The sequence below is a fragment of the Panulirus ornatus genome, chromosome 63 (assembly GCF_036320965.1).
Source record: "Panulirus ornatus isolate Po-2019 chromosome 63, ASM3632096v1, whole genome shotgun sequence".
NCBI lineage: Eukaryota > Metazoa > Arthropoda > Malacostraca > Decapoda > Palinuridae > Panulirus > Panulirus ornatus.
The window spans coordinates 26,411,027-26,430,763 of record NC_092286.1 but is presented as its reverse complement, the minus strand read 5'-3'; the positions used below and the strand labels follow the sequence as shown (position 1 = coordinate 26,430,763).

General features: G+C 47.6%; 1 protein-coding gene across 6 annotated transcripts in view; it reads left to right on the top strand.

The window, feature by feature from the left end:
- The window catches only part of LOC139745940 (uncharacterized), a 226,610-nt gene that overhangs the window by 24,731 nt on the left and 182,142 nt on the right, over positions 1 to 19,737 (top strand). For 2 of the 6 annotated variants that reach the window (XM_071656635.1, XM_071656633.1), the window contains exon 1: positions 18,726 to 19,262. The exons of 2 other annotated variants lie outside the window; for them this stretch is intronic. The gene's annotated coding sequence lies outside the window, so the exon portion shown is untranslated. Of the gene's footprint in view, positions 1 to 18,722; positions 19,263 to 19,737 lie in introns of those variants that run through there. 2 more of the 6 variants (XM_071656634.1, XM_071656636.1) reach the window with 2 other exon arrangements.

Below are 19,737 nucleotides of genomic sequence, written 5' to 3'. Positions count from 1 at the left end.
TGTGTATATATGTATATGTCTGTGTGTGTGTATATATGTATATGTCTGTGTGTGTATATATGTATATGTCTGTGTGAGTATATATGTATATGTCTGTGTGTGTATATATGTATATGTCTGTGTGTGTATATATGTATATGTCTGTGTGTGTATATATGTATATGTCTGTGTGTGTATATATGTATATGTCTGTGTGTGTATATATGTATATGTCTGTGTGTGTATATATGTATATGTCTGTGTGTGTGTATATGTATATGTCTGTGTGTGTATATATGTATATGTCTGTGTGTGTGTATATATGTATATGTCTGTGTGTGTATATATGTATATGTCTGTGTGTGTATATATGTATATGTCTGTGTGTGTATATATGTATATGTCTGTGTGTGTATATATGTATATGTCTGTGTGTGTGTATATATGTATATGTCTGTGTGTGTATATATGTATATGTCTGTGTGTGTATATATGTATATGTCTGTGTGTGTGTGTGTATATATGTATATGTCTGTGTGTGTATATATGTATATGTCTGTGTGTGTGTATATATGTATATGTCTGTGTGTGTATATATGTATATGTCTGTGTGTGTATATATGTATATGTCTGTGTGTGTGTATATATGTATATGTCTGTGTGTGTATATATGTATATGTCTGTGTGTGTATATATGTATATGTCTGTGTGTGTGTATATATGTATATGTCTGTGTGTGTATATATGTATATGTCTGTGTGTGTATATATGTATATGTCTGTGTGTGTGTATATATGTATATGTCTGTGTGTGTGTATATATGTATATGTCTGTGTGTGTATATATGTATATGTCTGTGTGTGTATATATGTATATGTCTGTGTGTGTATATATATGTGTACGTTGAGATGTGTGGGTGTGTATGTTTGCGTGTGTGGACGTGTGTGTGTGTGTGTGTGTGCATGGTTATGTGGGTGGGTTGGGCCATTTCTTTCGTCTGTTTCCTTGCGCTACCTCGCAGGTGCGGGAGACAGCGACAAAGCTTATATATATATATATATATATATATATATATATATATATATATATATATATATATATATATATATATATATATATATATATAAGGTGATGAGTTGGTTGAGATCGCCAATAGACACAGTCATGATGAGGAGGCAGCCACCCAACAGAACCTGCTAGACCAGTACAATAGCATAATCAATACCCTTACAGAGACCTTCATCAAAATGGATGAAATTGTGACCAAGGCAGAAATAGCAGCAATACCCAAGAAAGCAGAAGACTGAGGACAACATCTTGTTTTGAATATTTATGGAAGGACCTTATCATTTCCTTGGTTGTTGACTGCTAACAGATGCCTCTTGGGTGTTGGTGATAGGTTCTAGAATTTGCTGTGTAATACTGTTGCCTTTGTATGTTGATATGATATACTTGATATTATATGAAATATTTAAAGTGTATAAGGTAAGCCTCATCTATGAAATTGATTATTTGATTAATGATTATGTAATTTCTTTCACTTACAAGCTGAAATATTTAATTTCTCTGGCTCCCTGTATAGTTTAAGAACAATTGAAGTTAATTAGTGATATAGGTACTGCACATTATCCCTGGGGATAGGGGATTAAGAATACTTGCCACGTATTCCCTGCGTGTCGTAGAAGGCGACTAAAAGGGGAGGGAGCGGGGGGCTGGAAATCCTCCCCTCTCGTTTTTTTTTTTCTTTTTTTTTTTTTTTTTTAATTTTCCAAAAGAAGGAACAGAGGGGGCCAGTTGAGGATATTCCAAAAAAGGCCCAGTCCTCTGTTCTTAGCGCTACCTCGCTAACGCGGGAAATGGCGAATAGTTTAAAAGAAAAAGAAAGAAATATATATATATATATATATATATATATATATATATATATATATATATATATATATATATATATATATATATATATATGTAAGGCATGTGTACGTGTAGGAAGAAAGTGATTGGTTCTCAGTGAATGTAGGTTTGCGGCAGGGGTGTGTGATGTCTCCATGGTTGTTTAATTTGTTTATGGATGGGGTTGTTAGGGAGGTGAATGCAAGAGTTTTGGAAAGAGGGGCAAGTATGAAGTCTGTTGGGGATGAGAGAGCTTGGGAAGTGAGTCAGTTGTTGTTCGCTGATGATACAGCGCTGGTGGCTGATTCATGTGAGAAACTGCAGAAGCTGGTGACTGAGTTTGGTAAAGTGTGTGGAAGAAGAAAGTTAAGAGTAAATGTGAATAAGAGCAAGGTTATTAGGTACAGTAGGGTTGAGGGTCAAGTCAATTGGGAGGTGAGTTTGAATGGAGAAAAACTGGAGGAAGTGAAAGTGTTTTAGATATCTGGGAGTGGATCTGGCAGCGGATGGAACCATGGAAGCGGAAGTGGATCATAGGGTGGGGGAGGGGGCGAAAATTCTGGGAGCCTTGAAGAATGTGTGGAAGTCGAGAACATTATCTCGGAAAGCAAAAATGAGTATGTTTGAAGGAATAGTGGTTCCAACAATGTTGTATGGTTGCGAGGCGTGGACTATGGATAGAGATGTGTGGCGCAGGAGGATGGATGTGCTGGAAATGAGATGTTTGAGGACAATGTGTGGTGTGAGGTGGTTTGATCGAGTAAGTAACGTAAGGGTAAGAGAGATGTGTGGAAATAAAAAGAGCGTGGTTGAGAGAGCAGAAGAGGGTGTTTTGAAATGGTTTGGGCACATGGAGAGAATGAGTGAGGAAAGATTGACCAAGAGGATATATGTGTCGGAGGTGGAGGGAACAAGGAGAAGAGGGAGACCAAATTGGAGGTGGAAAGATGGAGTGAAAAAGATTTTGTGTGATCGGGGCCTGAACATGCAGGAGGGTGAAAGGAGGGCAAGGAATAGAGTGAATTGGAGCGATGTGGTATACCGGGGTTGACGTGCTGTCAGTGGATTGAATCAAGGCATGTGAAGCGTCTGGGGTAAACCATGGAAAGCTGTGTAGGTATGTATATTTGCGTGTGTGGACGTGTATGTATATACATGTGTATGGGGGTGGGTTGGGCCATTTCTTTCGTCTGTTTCCTTGCGCTACCTCGCAAACGCGGGAGACAGCGACAAAGTATAATAAATAAAATAAAAGAATATTAGGTGTTTATGTACGTTGTGCAATCCATGATTAAAGATAATTGTCAAGATAATTATCTTGATCACATCATAATTATCAAGATAATTATCTTGATCACATCATAATTGTGTGACGTACTCAAATGTAAACATTGAAGTTTCCGTTTTCTTTGTAAGTGGGTCAAGGTCGGTGTGGGAGAAAACGTGAGCCAGTGTGGTGTTGGGTCCAGGATCTTCACTTTAATGTGATCACAAATGTTTCGTTCAGCGGACGATCCATTCTGGCAACGCTGCTTGTGTGTCTGGTCCGTGGTAGTTCAGGTTCCTAACTACACCAACGATGTAATGGCCTGGTAACTGGTGGTGCTGGACGAGGTAGGTGTGAGGGGATGTATACATGACTCATACATACACCTGCTGTAGCAGTTATGTATACATGACTCATACATACACCTGCTGTAGCAGTTATGTATACATGACTCATACATACACCTGCTGTAGCAGTTATGTATACATGACTCATACATACACCTGCTGTAGCAGTTATGTATACGCATGTACACGAGCAAGTGTCTTGTGCCACTACTGTCCCTCCTGACCTTAATGGTCACCCTGGATACTGTCACCCTGGACAGTGTCACCCTGGACACTGTCACCCTGGACAGTGTTACCCTGGATACTGTTACCCTGCACAGTGTCACCCTGGACAGTGTCACCCTGGACAGTGTTACCCTGGACAGTGTCACCCTGGACAGTGTCACCCTGGACAGTGTCACCCTGGACAGTGTTACCCTGGATACTGTCACCCTGCACAGTGTCACCCTGGACAGTGTCACCCTGGACAGTGTTACCCTGGCACTGTCACCCTGGACAGTGTCACCCTGGATACTGTCACCCTGGACAGTGTCACCCTGGATACTGTCACCCTGGACAGTGTCACCCTGGACACTGTCACCCTGGACAGTGTTACCCTGGCACTGTCACCCTGGACAGTGTCACCCTGGATACTGTCACCCTGGACAGTGTCACCCTGGATACTGTCACCCTGGACAGTGTCACCCTGGACAGTGTTACCCTGGACACTGTTACCCTGGACAGTGTCACCCTGGATACTGTTACCCTGGACAGTGTCACCCTGGACACTGTCACCCTGGACAGTGTTACCCTGGCACTGTCACCCTGGACAGTGTCACCCTGGATACTGTCACCCTGGACAGTGTCACCCTGGATACTGTCACCCTGGACAGTGTCACCCTGGATACTGTCACCCTGGACAGTGTCACCATGGACAGTGTCACCCTGGACAGTGTTACCCTGGACAGTGTTACCCTGGATACTGTCACCCTGGACAGTGTCACCCTGGATACTGTCACCCTGGACAGTGTCACCCTGGATACTGTCACCCTGGACAGTGTCACCCTGGATACTGTCACCCTGGACAGTGTCACCCTGGACAGTGTCACCCTGGACACTGTCACCCTGGACAGTGTTACCCTGGCACTGTCACCCTGGACAGTGTCACCTTGGATACTGTCACCCTGGACAGTGTCACCCTGGATACTGTCACCCTGGACACCCTGGATACTGTCACCCTGGACAGTGTCACCCTGGACAGTGTCACCCTGGACAGTGTTACCCTGGACACTGTCACCCTGGACAGTGTTACCCTGGCACTGTCACCCTGGACAGTGTCACCTTGGATACTGTCACCCTGGACAGTGTCACCCTGGATACTGTCACCCTGGACGCTGTCACCCTGGACACTGTCACCCTGGACAGTGTTACCCTGGCACTGTCACCCTGGACAGTAGGGGACAGTGCCTCCCTGTACGTCCTTCTTCCTCTCACATGGTATATATTTATATCCTCCTCGTCGGTCGCTCTACATCTGTTCTCAATATGCTCACTGCCTGGCCCAGCCCTATGCTCACCACCTGGTCCCGCCCTTCCTACGCTCCGTACCTGGCCCTGTATGGTGAGTGCTATCTTGGCCTTGTCCTCCCTACGCTCGTTACCTGGCCCCGCCATCCCTACGCTCGGTACGTGGCCCACAGTGGTGCATGTGATCGTGGACCTCCTTCCTACGCTCGGTACCTGGACCAGAGTGGTGGGTGTGGTCCTGGCCCCGCTCTCCCTACGCTCGGTACCTGGCCCAGTGTGGTGAATGTGTCCTGGTTCCGCCCACGTACAGTACCAGGTTACATAAGTGGCCCCACGTACAGTACCAGGTTACATAAGTGGCCCCACGTACAGAACCAGGTTACATAAGTGGCCCCACGTACAGTACCAGGTTACATAAGTGGCCCCACGTACAGAACCAGGTTACATAAGTGGCCCCACGCAGTGTACCAGGTTACATAAGTGGCCCCACTCAGTGTACCAGGTTACGTAAGTGGCTCCACGTACAGTACCAGGTTACATAAGTGGCTCCACGCAGTGTACCAGGTTATATAAGTGGCCCCACGTACAGTACCAGGTAACATAAATGGCCCCACGTACAGTACCAGGTTACATAAGTGGCCCCACGTACAGTACCACGGTTACATAAGTGGCCCCACGTACAGAACCAGGTTACATAAGTGGCCCCACGTACAGAACCAGGTTACATAAGTGGCCCCACTCAGTGTACCAGGTTACGCAAGTGGCCCCACGTACAGTACCAGGTTACATAAGTGGCCCCACGTAGTGTACCAGGTTACGTAAGTGGCCCCACGTACAGTACCAGGTTACATAAGTGGCCCCACGCAGTGTACCAGGTTACATAAGTGGCCCCACGTACAGTACCAGGTTACATAAGTGGCCCCACGCAGTGTACCAGGTTACATAAGTGACCCCACGCAGTGTACCAGGTTACATAAGTGGCCCCACGTACAGTACCGGGTTACATAAGTGGCCCCACGTACAGTACCAGGTTACATAAGTGGCCCCACGCAGTGTACCAGGTTACATAAGTGGCCCCACGTACAATACCAGGTTACATAAGTGGCCCCACGTACAATACCAGGTTACATAAGTGGCCCCACGTACAATACCAGGTTACATAAGTGGCCCCACGTACAGTACCTGGTTACATAAGTGGCCCCATGCAGTGTACCAGGTTACATAAGTGGCCCCACGTACAGTACCAGGTTACATAAGTGGCCCCACGTACTGTACCAGGTTACATAAGTGTCCCCACGTACTGTACCAGGTTACATAAGAGGCCCCACGTACAGTGCCAGGTTACATAAGCGGCCCCACGTACTGTACCAGGTTACATAAGTGTCCCTACGTACTGTACCAGGTTACATAAGTGGCCCCACGTACAGTACCAGGTTACATAAGTGGCCCCACGTACAGTAGCAGGTTACACAAGTGGCCCCACGTACTGTACCAGGTTACATAAGTGGCCCCACGTACAGTACCAAGTTACGTAAGTGGCCCCACGCAGTGTACCAGGTTACATAAGTGGCCCCACGTACAGTACCAGGTTACATAAGTGGCCCCACGCAGTGTATCAGGTTACATAAGTGGCCCCACGTACTGTACCAGGTTACAAAAGTGGCCCCACGTACAGTACCAGGTTACATAAGTGGCCCCACGTACTGTACCAGGATACATAAGTGGCCCCACGCAGTGTACCAGGTTACATAAGTGGCCCCACGTACAGTACCAGGTTACATAAGTGGCCCCACGCAGTGTACCAGGTTACATAAGTGGCCCCACGTACAGTACCAGGTTACATAAGTGGCCCTACGTACAGTGCCAGGTTACATAAGTTGCCCCACGTACTGTACCAGGTTACATAAGTGGCCCCACGCAGTGTACCAGGTTACATAAGTGGCCCCACGTACAGTACCAGGTTACATAAGTGGCCCCACGTACAGTACCAGGTTACATAAGTGGCCCCACGTACAGTACCAGGTTACATAAGTGGCCCCACGTACAGTACCAGGTTACATAAGTGGCCCCACGCAGTGTACCAGGTTACATAAGTGGCCCCACGTACAGTACCGGGTTACATAAGTGGCCCCACGTACTGTACAAGGTTACATAAGTGGCCCCACGTACAGTACCAGGTTACATAAGTGGCCCAACGCAGTGTACCAGGTTACATAAGTGGCCCCACTTACAGTACCAGGTTACATAAGTGGCCCCACGTACAGTACCAGGTTACATAAGTGGCCCCACGTACTGTACCAGGTTACATAAGTGGCCCCACGCAGTGTACCAGGTTACATAAGTGGCCCCACGTACAGTACCAGGTTACATAAGTGGCCCCACGTACTGTACCAGGTTACATAAGTGGCCCCACGCAGTGTACCAGGTTACATAAGTGGCCCCACGTACTGTACCAGGTTACATAAGTGGCCCCACGTACTGTACCAGGTTACATAAGTGGCCCCACGTACTGTACCAGGTTACATAAGTGGCCCCACGTACAGTACCAGGTTACATAAGTGGCCCCACGTACAGTACCAGGTTACATAAGTGGCCCCACGTACAGTACCAGGTTACATAAGTGGCCCCACGCAGTGTACCAGGTTACATAAGTGGCCCCACGTACAGTGCCAGGTTACATAAGTTGCCCCACGTACTGTACCAGGTTACATAAGTGGCCCCACGTACTGTACCAGGTTACATAAGTGGCCCCACGTACAGTACCAGGTTACATAAGTGGCCCCACGTACAGTACCAGGTTACATAAGTGGCCCCACGTACAGTACCAGGTTACATAAGTGGCCCCACGCAGTGTACCAGGTTACATAAGTGGCCCCACGTACAGTACCAGGTTACATAAGTGGCCCCACGCAGTGTACCAGGTTACATAAGTGGCCCCACGTACAGTGCCAGGTTACATAAGTTGCCCCACGTACTGTACCAGGTTACATAAGTGGCCCCACGCAGTGTACCAGGTTACATAAGTGGCCCCACGTACTGTACCAGGTTACATAAGTGGCCCCACGTACAGTACCAGGTTACATAAGTGGCCCCACGTACAGTACCAGGTTACATAAGTGGCCCCACGTACTGTACCAGGTTACATAAGTGGCCCCACGTACAGTACCAGGTTACATAAGTGGCCCCACGTACTGTACCAGGTTACATAAGTGGCCCCACGTACAATACCAGGTTACATAAGTGGCCCCACGTACAGTACCAGGTTACATAAGTGGCCCCACGTACAGTACCAGGTTACATAAGTGGCCCCACGTACAGTACCAGGTTACATAAGTGGCCCCACGTACAGTACCAGGTTACATAAGAACAAATACAGATACGTGCGGTTCTACGACGTGAAGGAGTGGTGGGGGTGGTGGAGGGAGGGTGGGGGCTAAACATGTTTATCTTAAAGTTGTACTGCCAGGGTTCACCATCACAGGACGATGCCAGGGTTCACCATCACAGCACGATGCCAGGGTTCACCATCACAGCATGATGCCAGGGTTCACCATCACAGGACGATGCCAGGGTTCACCATCACAGCATGATGCCAGGGTTCACCATCACAGGACGATGCCAGGGTTCACCATCACAGCATGATGCCAGGGTTCACCATCACAGGACGATGCCAGGGTTCACCATCACAACACGATGCCAGGGTTCACCATCACAACACGATGCCAGGGTTCACCATCACAACACGATGCCAGGGTTCACCATCACAACACGATGCCAGGGTTCACCATCACAACACGATGCCAGGGTTCACCATCACAGGACGATGCCAGGGTTCACCATCACAACACGATGCCAGGGTTCACCATCACAACACGATGCCAGGGTTCACCATCACAGCACGATGCCAGGGTTCACCATCACAGCACGATACTGACTGGTGAAGTGACTTACATTATTGTGCAATGTTCTTAACATGTTGGATCGGGCCCACCTCTACACTGTATAGCCTGAACCTCCACCACTACACTGTATATCATAAACCCCACCACTACACTGTATATCCTGAACCTCCACCACTGCACTGTATATCCTGAACCTCCACCACTACACTGTATATCCTGAACCTCCACCACTACACTGTATATCCTGAACCACCACCACTGCACTGTATATCCTGAACCTCCACCACTACACTGTATATCCTGAACCTCCACCACTACACTGTATATCCTGAACCACCACCACTGCACTGTATATCCTGAACCTCCACCACTACACTGTATATCCTGAACCTCCACCACTACACTGTATATCCTGAACCTCCACCACTGCACTGTATATCCTGAACCTCCACCACTACACTGTATATCCTGAACCTCCACCACTACACTGTATATCCTGAACCTCCACCACTACACTGTATATCCTGAACCTCCACCACTACACTGTATATCCTGAACCACCACCACTGCACTGTATATCCTGAACCTCCACCACTACACTGTATATCCTGAACCTCCACCACTACACTGTATATCCTGAACCACCACCACTGCACTGTATATCCTGAACCTCCACCACTACACTGTATATCCTGAACCTCCACCACTACACTGTATATCCTGAACCTCCACCACTGCACTGTATATCCTGAACCTCCACCACTACACTGTATATCCTGAACCACCACCACTGCACTGTATATCCTGAACCTCCACCACTACACTGTATATCCTGAACCTCCACCACTACACTGTATATCCTGAACCTCCACCACTACACTGTATATCCTGAACCACCACCACTGCACTGTATATCCTGAACCTCCACCACTACACTGTATATCCTGAACCTCCACCACTACACTGTATATCCTGAACCTCCACCACTACACTGTATATCCTGAACCTCCACCACTACACTGTATATCCTGAACCACCACCACTACACTGTATATCCTGAGCCTCCACCACTACACTGTATATCCTGAACCACCACCACTACACTGTATATCCTGAACCACCACCATTACACTGTATATCCTGAATCCCACAACTACACTGTATATCCTGAACCTCCATCACTACACCGTATATCCTGAACCACCACTGCTACACTGTATATCCTGAACCTCCACCATTACACTGTATATCCTGAACCACCACCACTGCACTGTATATCCTGAACCTCCTCCAATACACTGTATATCTTGAACCTCCACCATTACACTGTATATCCTGAAACCCACAACTACACTGTATATCCTGAACCTCCACCACTACACTGTATATCCTGAACCACCACTTCTACACTGTATATCCTGGATCTCCACCACTAACACTATATATCCTGAACCACCACTTCCACACTGTATATCCTGAACCTCCACCACTACACTGTATATCCTGAACCACCACTTCTACACAATATATCCTAAATCTCCACCACTACATTGTATATCCTGAACCTCCACCACTACACTGTATATCCTGAACCACCACTTCTACACTATATATCCTAATCTCCACCACTTCTCTATATATCCTGAACCACCACTTCTACACTGTATATCCTGAACCTCCACCACTACACTGTACATCCTGAATCCCACAACTACACTGTATATCCTGAACCTCCACCACTACACTGTATATTCTGAACCTCCACCACTACACAGTATATCTTGAACCACCACTTCTACACCGTATATCCTGAACCTCCACCACTACACTGTATATCCTGAACCTCCACCACTACACAGTATATCCTGAACCTCCACCACTACACTGTATATCCTGAACCACCACTTCTACACTGTATATCCTGAACCTCCACCACTACACAGTATATCTTGAATCCCACAACTACACTGTATATCCTGAATCTCCACCACTACACTGTATATCCTGAACCACCACTTCTACACTGTATATCCTGAACCTCCACCACTACACTGTATATCCTGAATCCCACAACTACACTGTATATCCTGAACCTCCACCACTACACTGTATATCCTGAACCTCCACCACTACACAGTATATCCTGAATCTCCACCACTACACAGTATATCCTGAATCTCCACCACTACACTGTAAATCCCGAACCACCACTTCTACACTGTATATCCTGAACCTCCACCACTACACTGTATATCCTGAAGCACCACCATTACACTGTATATCCTGAACCTCCACCACTACACTGTATATCAAGAACCCCACCACTACATTGTATATCTTGAACCTTCACCACTACACTGAATATCCTGAACCTCCACCATTACACTTTATATCTTAAACCTCCACCACTACAATGTATATCCTGAATCCCACAACTACACTGTATATCCTGAACCTCCACCACTACAATGTATATCCTGAATCCCACAATTACACTGTATATCCTGAATTTCCTCCACTACACTGTATATCCTGAACCTCCACCATTACACTGTATATTCTGAACCAACAACTACACTGTATATCCTGAACCTCCACCACTACACTGTATATCCTGAACCTCCACCACTACACTGTATATCCTGAACCCCACAACTACACTGTATATCCTGAACCTCCACCACTACACTGTATATCCTGAACCCCATAACTACGCTGTATATCCTGATCCTCCACCACTACACTGAATATCCTGAACCCCATAACTACAGTGTATATCCTGATCCTCCACCACTACAATGAATATCCTGAACCCCATAACTACAGTGTATATCCTGATCCTCCACTACTACACTGTATATCCTGAACCCCATAACTACAGTGTATATCCTGATCCTCCACTACTACACTGTATATCCTGAACCCCATAACTACAGTGTATATCCTGATCCTCCACTACTACACTGTATATCCTGAACCCCATAACTACAGTGTATATCCTGATCCTCCACCACTACACTGAATATCCTGAACCCCATAACTACAGTGTATATCCTGATCCTCCACCACTACAATGAATATCCTGAACCCCATAACTACAGTGTATATCCTGATCCTCCACTACTACACTGTATATCCTGAACCCCATAACTACAGTGTATATCCTGATCCTCCACTACTACACTGTATATCCTGAACCCCATAACTACAGTGTATATCCTGATCCTCCACCACTACACTGTATATCCTGAACCCCATAACTACAGTGTATATCCTGATCCTCCACTACTACACTGTGGTGATGATGGTGTGTGATGGTGTGTGGTGGTGTAGGTAGTGATGGTGATGGTGTGGTGGTGATGGTGATGGTGATGGTGATGGTGTGCGGGTGGTGAGCCAGGATCTGGGTCACACCAGGGAGGAAGTGGGACAACTGACGGCAATATTGCCGGAGAGAGAGAGAGAGAGAGAGAGAGAGAGAGAGAGAGAGAGAGAGAGAGAGAGAGAGAGAGAGAGAGAGAGAGAGAGACCCTCAAAGGACTGGACAGGGTCAGGTATGGGGAAGGGGCAGGAGAGGGTCATGTATGGGGAAGGGGCAGGAGAGGGTCAGGTATGGGGAAGGGGCAGGAGAGGGTCAGGTATGGGGAAGGGGCAGGAGAGGGTCATGTATGGGGAAGGGGCAGGAGAGGGTCAGGTATGGGGAAGGGGCAGGAGAGGGTCATGTATGGGGAAGGGGCAGGAGAGGGTCAGGTATGGGGAAGGGGCAGGAGAGGGTCAGGTATGGGGAAGGGGCAGGACAGGGTCAGGTATGGGGAAGGGGCAGGAGAGGGTCAGGTATGGGGAAGGGGCAGGAGAGGGTCAGGTATGGGGAAGGGGCAGGACAGGGTCAGGTATGGGGAAGGGGCAGGAGAGGGTCATGTATGGGGAAGGGGCAGGAGAGGGTCAGGTATGGGGAAGGGGCAGGAGAGGGTCAGGTATGGGGAAGGGGCAGGAGAGGGTCAGGTATGGGGAAGGGGCAGGAGAGGGTCAGGTATGGGGAAGGGGCAGGAGAGGGTCAGGTATGGGGAAGGGGCAGGACAGGGTCAGGTATGGGGAAGGGGCATGAGAAGGTCAGGTATGGGGAAGGGGCAGGAGAAGGTCAGGTATGGGGAAGGGGCAGGAGAGGGTCAGGTATGGGAAGGGGCGTGTTATCTTGCCTTGATGACCTCAGAACAATGTTGTACTGGTTGAAGTGGTCATCATGGAGGAAGGGGGAGAAGTGACCCCCATTCCCAGCCAGAGTCACGTGACCCGTGTGGTGATGGGTCAACACCATCACCGTGTACACGGGTCACGCTTATGGACGGAAGGAAAATGTAAAGTGAAGTGACCTGAGGTGAAGGTGACAGTGGTCAGGTGAAGGTGACGGTGGTCAGGTGAAGGTGACGGTGGTCAGGTGAAAGTGACGGTGGTCAGGTGAAGGTGACAGTGGACAGGTGAAGGTGACAGTGGTCAGGTGAAAGTGACGGTGGTCAGGTGAAGGTGACAGTGGTCAGGTGAAAGTGACAGTGGTCAGGTGAAGGTGACAGTGGTCAGGTGAAGGTGACAGTGGTCAGGTGAAGGTGACGGTGGTCAGGTGAAGGTGACAGTGGTCAGGTGAAAGTGACGGTGGTCAGGTGAAGGTGACAGTGGTCAGGTGAAAGTGACAGTGGTCAGGTGAAGGTGACAGTGGTCAGGTGAAGGTGACAGTGTCAGGTGAAGGTGACGGTGGTCAGGTGAAAGTGAACAGTGGTCAGGTGAAAGTGACAGTGGTCAGGTGAAAGTGACAGTGGTCAGGTGAAGGTGACAGTGGTCAGGTGAAAGTGACAGTGGTCAGGTGAAGGTGACGGTGGTCAGGTGAAAGTGACAGTGGTCAGGTGAAGGTGACGGTGGTCAGGTGAAAGTGACAGTGGTCAGGTGAAGGTGACAGTGGTCAGGTGAAGGTGACAGTGGTCAGGTGAAGGTGGACGGTGGTCAGGTGAAAGTGACAGTGGTCAGGTGAAAGTGACGGTGGTCAGGTGAAAGTGGACAGTGGTCAGGTGAAGGTGACGGTGGTCAGGTGAAAGTGGACAGTGGTCAGGTGAAGGTGACAGTGGTCAGGTGAAAGTGAACAGTGGTCAGGTGAAGGTGACAGTGGTCAGGTGAAAGTGATCAGGGTCAGGGTTGAAGGTGGACAGTACAGTGTTGTTAGTCACACCCTTGTAGGTGGAGCAGTTACAGTGTTGTTAGTCACACCCTTGTAGGTGGAGCAGTACAGTGTTGTTGTCACAACCCTTGTAGGTGGAGCAAGTACAGTGTTGTTAGTCACACCCTTGTAGGTGGAGCAAGTACAGTGTTGTTAGTCACAACCCTTGTAGGTGGTGCAGTACAGTGTTGTTGTCACAACCCTTGTAGGTGGAGCAGTACAGTGTTGTTGTCACAACCCTTGTTGGTGGAGCAGTACAGTGTTGTTAGTCACAACCATGTAGGTGGAGCAGTACAGTGTTGTTGTCACAACCCTTGTATGGTGGAGCAGTACAGTGTTGTCACTCACAACCCTTGTAGGTGGTGCAGTACAGTGTTGTTGTCACAACCCTTGTAGGTGGAGCAGTACAGTGTTGTCACTCACAAACCTTGTAGGTGGAGCAAGTACAGTGTTGTTAGTCACAACCATGTAGGTGGAGCAGTACAGTGTTGTTGTCACAACCCTTGTAGGTGGAGCAGTTACAGTGTTGTTAGTCACAACCATGTAGGTGGAGCAGTACAGTGTTGTCACTCACAACCCTTGTAGGTGGTGCAGTACAGTGTTGTTGTCACAACCCTTGTAGGTGGTGCAGTACAGTGTTGTCACTCACAACCCTTGTAGGTGGAGCAGTACAGTGTTGTCACTCACAACCCTTGTAGGTGGTGCAGTACAGTGTTGTTGTCACAACCCTTGTAGGTGGAGCAAGTACAGTGTTGTTATCACAACCCTTGTAGGTGGTGCAGTACAGTGTTGTCACTCACAAACCTTGTAGGTGGAGCAAGTACAGTGTTGTTGTCACAACCCTTGTAGGTGGTGCAGTACAGTGTTGTCACTCACAACCCTTGTAGGTGGTGCAGTACAGTGTTGTCACTCACAAACCTTGTAGGTGGAGCAGTACAGTGTTGTTGTCACAACCCTTGTAGTGGAGCAGTACAGTGTTGTCACTCACAACCCTTGTAGTGGAGCAGTACAGTGTTGTCACTCACAACCCTTGTAGGTGGAGCAGTACAGTGTTGTCACTCACAAACCTTGTAGGTGGAGCAAGTACAGTGTTGTTATCACAACCCTTGTAGGTGGTGCAGTACAGTGTTGTCACTCACAACCCTTGTAGTGGAGCAGTACAGTGTTGTTAGTCACAACCCTTGTTGGTGGAGCAGTACAGTGTTGTTAGTCACAACCCTTGTATGTGGAGCAGTACAGTGTTGTTATTCACAACCCTTGTAGGTGGTGCAGTACAGTGTTGTCACTCACAACCCTTGTAGGTGGTGCAGTACAGTGTTGTTGTCACAACCCTTGTAGGTGGAGCAGTTACAGTGTTGTTAGTCACAACCCTTGTTGGTGGAGCAGTACAGTGTTGTTGTCACAACCCTTGTATGTGGAGCAGTACAGTGTTGTCACTCACAACCCTTGTAGGTGGAGCTGTACAGTGTTGTTAGTCACAACCCTTGTTGGTGGAGCAGTACAGTGTTGTCACTCACAAACCTTGTAGGTGGAGCAAGTACAGTGTTGTTAGTCACAACCCTTGTTGGTGGAGCAGTACAGTGTTGTCACTCACAAACCTTGTAGGTGGAGCAGTACAGTGTTGTCACTCACAAACCTTGTAGGTGGAGCAGTACAGTGTTGTCACTCACAACCCTTGTAGGTGGAGCTGTACAGTGTTGTTAGTCACAACCTTGTAGGTGGAGCAGTTACAGTGTTGTTAGTCACAACCATGTAGGTGGAGCAGTACAGTGTTGTTAGTCACAACCTTGTAGGTGGAGCTGTACAGTGTTGTTAGTCACAACCCTTGTAGGTGGAGCAGTTACAGTGTTGTTAGTCACAACCTTGTAGGTGGAGCAGTACAGTGTTGTTAGTCACAACCCTTGTTGGTGGAGCAGTACAGTGTTGTTAGTCACAACCTTGTAGGTGGAGCTGTACAGTGTTGTTAGTCACAACCTTGTAGGTGGAGCTGTACAGTGTTGTTAGTCACAACCCTTGTAGGTGGAGCAGTACAGTGTTGTTAGTCAAAACCCTTGTAGGTGGAGCAGTACAGTGTTGTTAGTCACAACCCTTGTAGGTGGAGCAGTACAGTGTTGTCAGTCACAACCCTTGTAGGTGGAGCAGTACAGTGTTGTTAGTCACAACCCCTTGTAGGTGGAGCAGTACAGTGTTGTTAGTCACAACCCCTTGTAGGTGGAGCAGTACAGTGTTGTTAGTCACAACCCTTGTAGGTGGAGCAGTACAGTGTTGTTAGTCACAACCCTTGTAGGTGGAGCAAGTACAGTGTGTTAGTCACAACCCTTGTAGGTGGAGCAGTACAGTGTTGTTAGTCACAACCCTTGTAGGTGGAGCAGTACAGTGTTGTTAGTCACAACCCTTGTAGGTGGAGCAGTACAGTGTTGTAACTCACAACCCTTGTAGGTGGAGCAGTACAGTGTTGTTAGTCACAACCCTTGTAGGTGGAGCAGTACAGTGTTGTTAGTCACAACCCTTGTAGGTGGAGCAGTACAGTGTTGTTAGTCACAACCCTTGTAGGTGGAGCAGTACAGTGTTGTTAGTCACAACCCTTGTAGGTGGAGCAGTACAGTGTTGTTAGTCACAACCCTTGTAGGTGGAGCAGTACAGTGTTGTTAGTCACAACCCTTGTAGGTGGAGCAGTACAGTGTTGTTAGTCACAACCCTTGTAGGTGGAGCAGTACAGTGTTGTTAGTCACAACCCTTGTAGGTGGAGCAGTACAGTGTTGTTAGTCACAACCCTTGTAGGTGGAGCAGTACAGTGTTGTTAGTCACAACCCTTGTAGGTGGAGCAGTACAGTGTTGTTAGTCACAACCCTTGTAGGTGGAGCAGTACAGTGTTGTTAGTCACAACCCTTGTAGGTGGAGCAGTACAGTGTTGTTAGTCACAACCCTTGTAGGTGGAGCAGTACAGTGTTGTTAGTCACAACCCTTGTAGGTGGAGCAGTACAGTGTTGTTAGTCACAACCCTTGTAGGTGGAGCAGTACAGTGTTGTTAGTCACAACCCTTGTAGGTGGAGCAGTACAGTGTTGTTAGTCACAACCCTTGTAGGTGGAGCAGTACAGTGTTGTTAGTCACAACCCTTGTAGGTGGAGCAGTACAGTGTTGTTAGTCACAACCCTTGTAGGTGGAGCAGTACAGTGTTGTTAGTCACAACCCTTGTAGGTGGAGCAGTACAGTGTTGTTAGTCACAACCCTTGTAGGTGGAGCAGTACAGTGTTGTTAGTCACAACCCTTGTAGGTGGAGCAGTACAGTGTTGTTAGTCACAACCCTTGTAGGTGGAGCAGTACAGTGTTGTTAGTCACAACCCTTGTAGGTGGAGCAGTACAGTGTTGTTAGTCACAACCCCTTGTAGGTGGAGCAGTACAGTGTTGTTAGTCACAACCCTTGTAGGTGGAGCAGTACAGTGTTGTTAGTCACAACCCTTGTAGGTGGAGCAGTACAGTGTTGTTAGTCCAACCCTTGTAGGTGGAGCAGTACAGTGTTGTTAGTCACAACCCTTGTAGGTGGAGCAAGTACAGTGTTGTTAGTCACAACCCTTGTAGGTGGAGCAGTACAGGTGTTGTTAGTCACAACCCTTGTAGGTGGAGCAGTACAGTGTTGTTAGTCACAACCCTTGTAGGTGGAGCAGTACAGTGTTGTTAGTCACAACCCCTTGTAGGTGGAGCTAGTACAGTGTTGTTAGTCACAACCCTTGTAGGTGGAGCAGTACAGTGTTGTTAGTCACAACCCTAGTAGGTGAGCAGTACAGTGTTTGTTAGTCACAACCCTTGTAGGTGGAGCAGTACAGTGTTGTTAGTCACAACCCTTGTAGGTGGAGCAGTACAGTGTTGTCACTCACAACCCTTGTAGGTGGAGCAGTACAGTGTTGTTAGTCACAACCCTTGTAGGTGGAGCAGTACAGTGTTGTTAGTCACAACCCTTGTAGGTGGAGCAGAGTACAGTGTTGTTAGTCACAACCCTTGTAGGTGGAGCAGTACAGTGTTGTTAGTCACAACCCTTGTAGGTGGAGTAGTACAGTGTTGTTAGTCACAACCCTTGTAGGTGGAGCAGTACAGTGTTGTTAGTCACAACCCTTGTAGGTGGAGCAGTACAGTGTTGTTAGTCACAACCCTTGTAGGTGGAGTAGTACAGTGTTGTTAGTCACAACCCTTGTAGGTGGAGGAGTACAGTGTTGTTAGTCACAACCCTTGTAGGTGGAGCAGTACAGTGTTGTTAGTCACAACCCTTGTAGGTGGAGCAGTACAGTGTTGTTAGTCACAACCCTTGTAGGTGGAGCAGTACAGTGTTGTTAGTCACAACCCTTGTAGCAGTTGTAGGCATCCCGTGAGACGTGGATAACGGCGCCACACTGTGTTACAACTGCCTCCAGGTTATTGATCGCTTCATAAGACGTCATGGTCGTACCAAAACATTGTTGGACATTTTCGTTGTAAATTGTGAAGCGTATGTCAGTGTGTCGTGTAACACTTGATGATTATTATGTATTTGTATTACTTGTGTTCATGATGATGTGTTGAGGAGAAGTGTTGTGTGTAGTGAGGGAGGTGACTGGTGCTCGCGCTCCGCCATGGTGGAGGGCAGCGCAGACGCCCTACCTCCACGCTCAGCTGTTCGGTAACAGCTCCTGGGCTGCTAACTCGCCATATATACATCATTTTTCTCATGCGATTTGTATGAGTTACACTGACGTGAGACATCATGTTATGTTATGAATGTATATATCTCCATCTTGCATGAGACGAGAATGTTGTCAGTGTTGTCAGATGAGCAGGTGAGGTGATGTTGTGTTGGCAAGCTGGTGGTAGTGGCTTCCTCCCTCACAACCAAGATGGCCAAGTGGTGGAGGTGCTCCACTCCTCACCCGTGAACGGTTGTGATCGTGGAAGAGTGGAAGATGGAAGATCTCGAGGAAGAGATGGAAGTGGACGATATATAAAACCTGCCCCGGTGTTGTGACCAGTGTGTTGTGATGTTACGTGGGTTGTGAGAGGCAGTGTTGTGGAGTGAGGCCAGACCTACAACAGTGGGAGACACCTCGCCTCTCTCATAACAGTTGTGACCTGACCTGACCTGACCTGACCCCGGGAGGAACCATTACCTGACCAGGTCTACAACCTCTGCATGATCAATGTAAGATTATATTGATATCATCAGTTAATGATCATTATTTCATGTAATGTTACAATGTCTTGTGGAAGAGGAAGTTTACATCACAACTTACCACGAAGGAAGTGATGTTTGGTCATTATAATTGGTCATACTTGTATGTCATTATGTTATGATAATTATAATAATACAGTGTGTGATGTGGGAAGAATCATGTGGTCATTATGATTATTGATCTGTTGTGACCATAGTGGATCACAGACGAAATGTTTGGTAAAAGCTGAGGGAGTATTGATCCTTGGCAGGTGGAGCCACGGGAAATATTATGAGTAATGATCACTAGTATTGACTTCCATCTACTCACAACACTTACAGAACCCAAGTGTTTACTTATGATCACTATTATTGACTTCCATCTACTCACAACACTTACACAACCCAAGTGTTTACTTATGATCACTATTATTGACTTCCATCTACTCACAACACTTACACAACC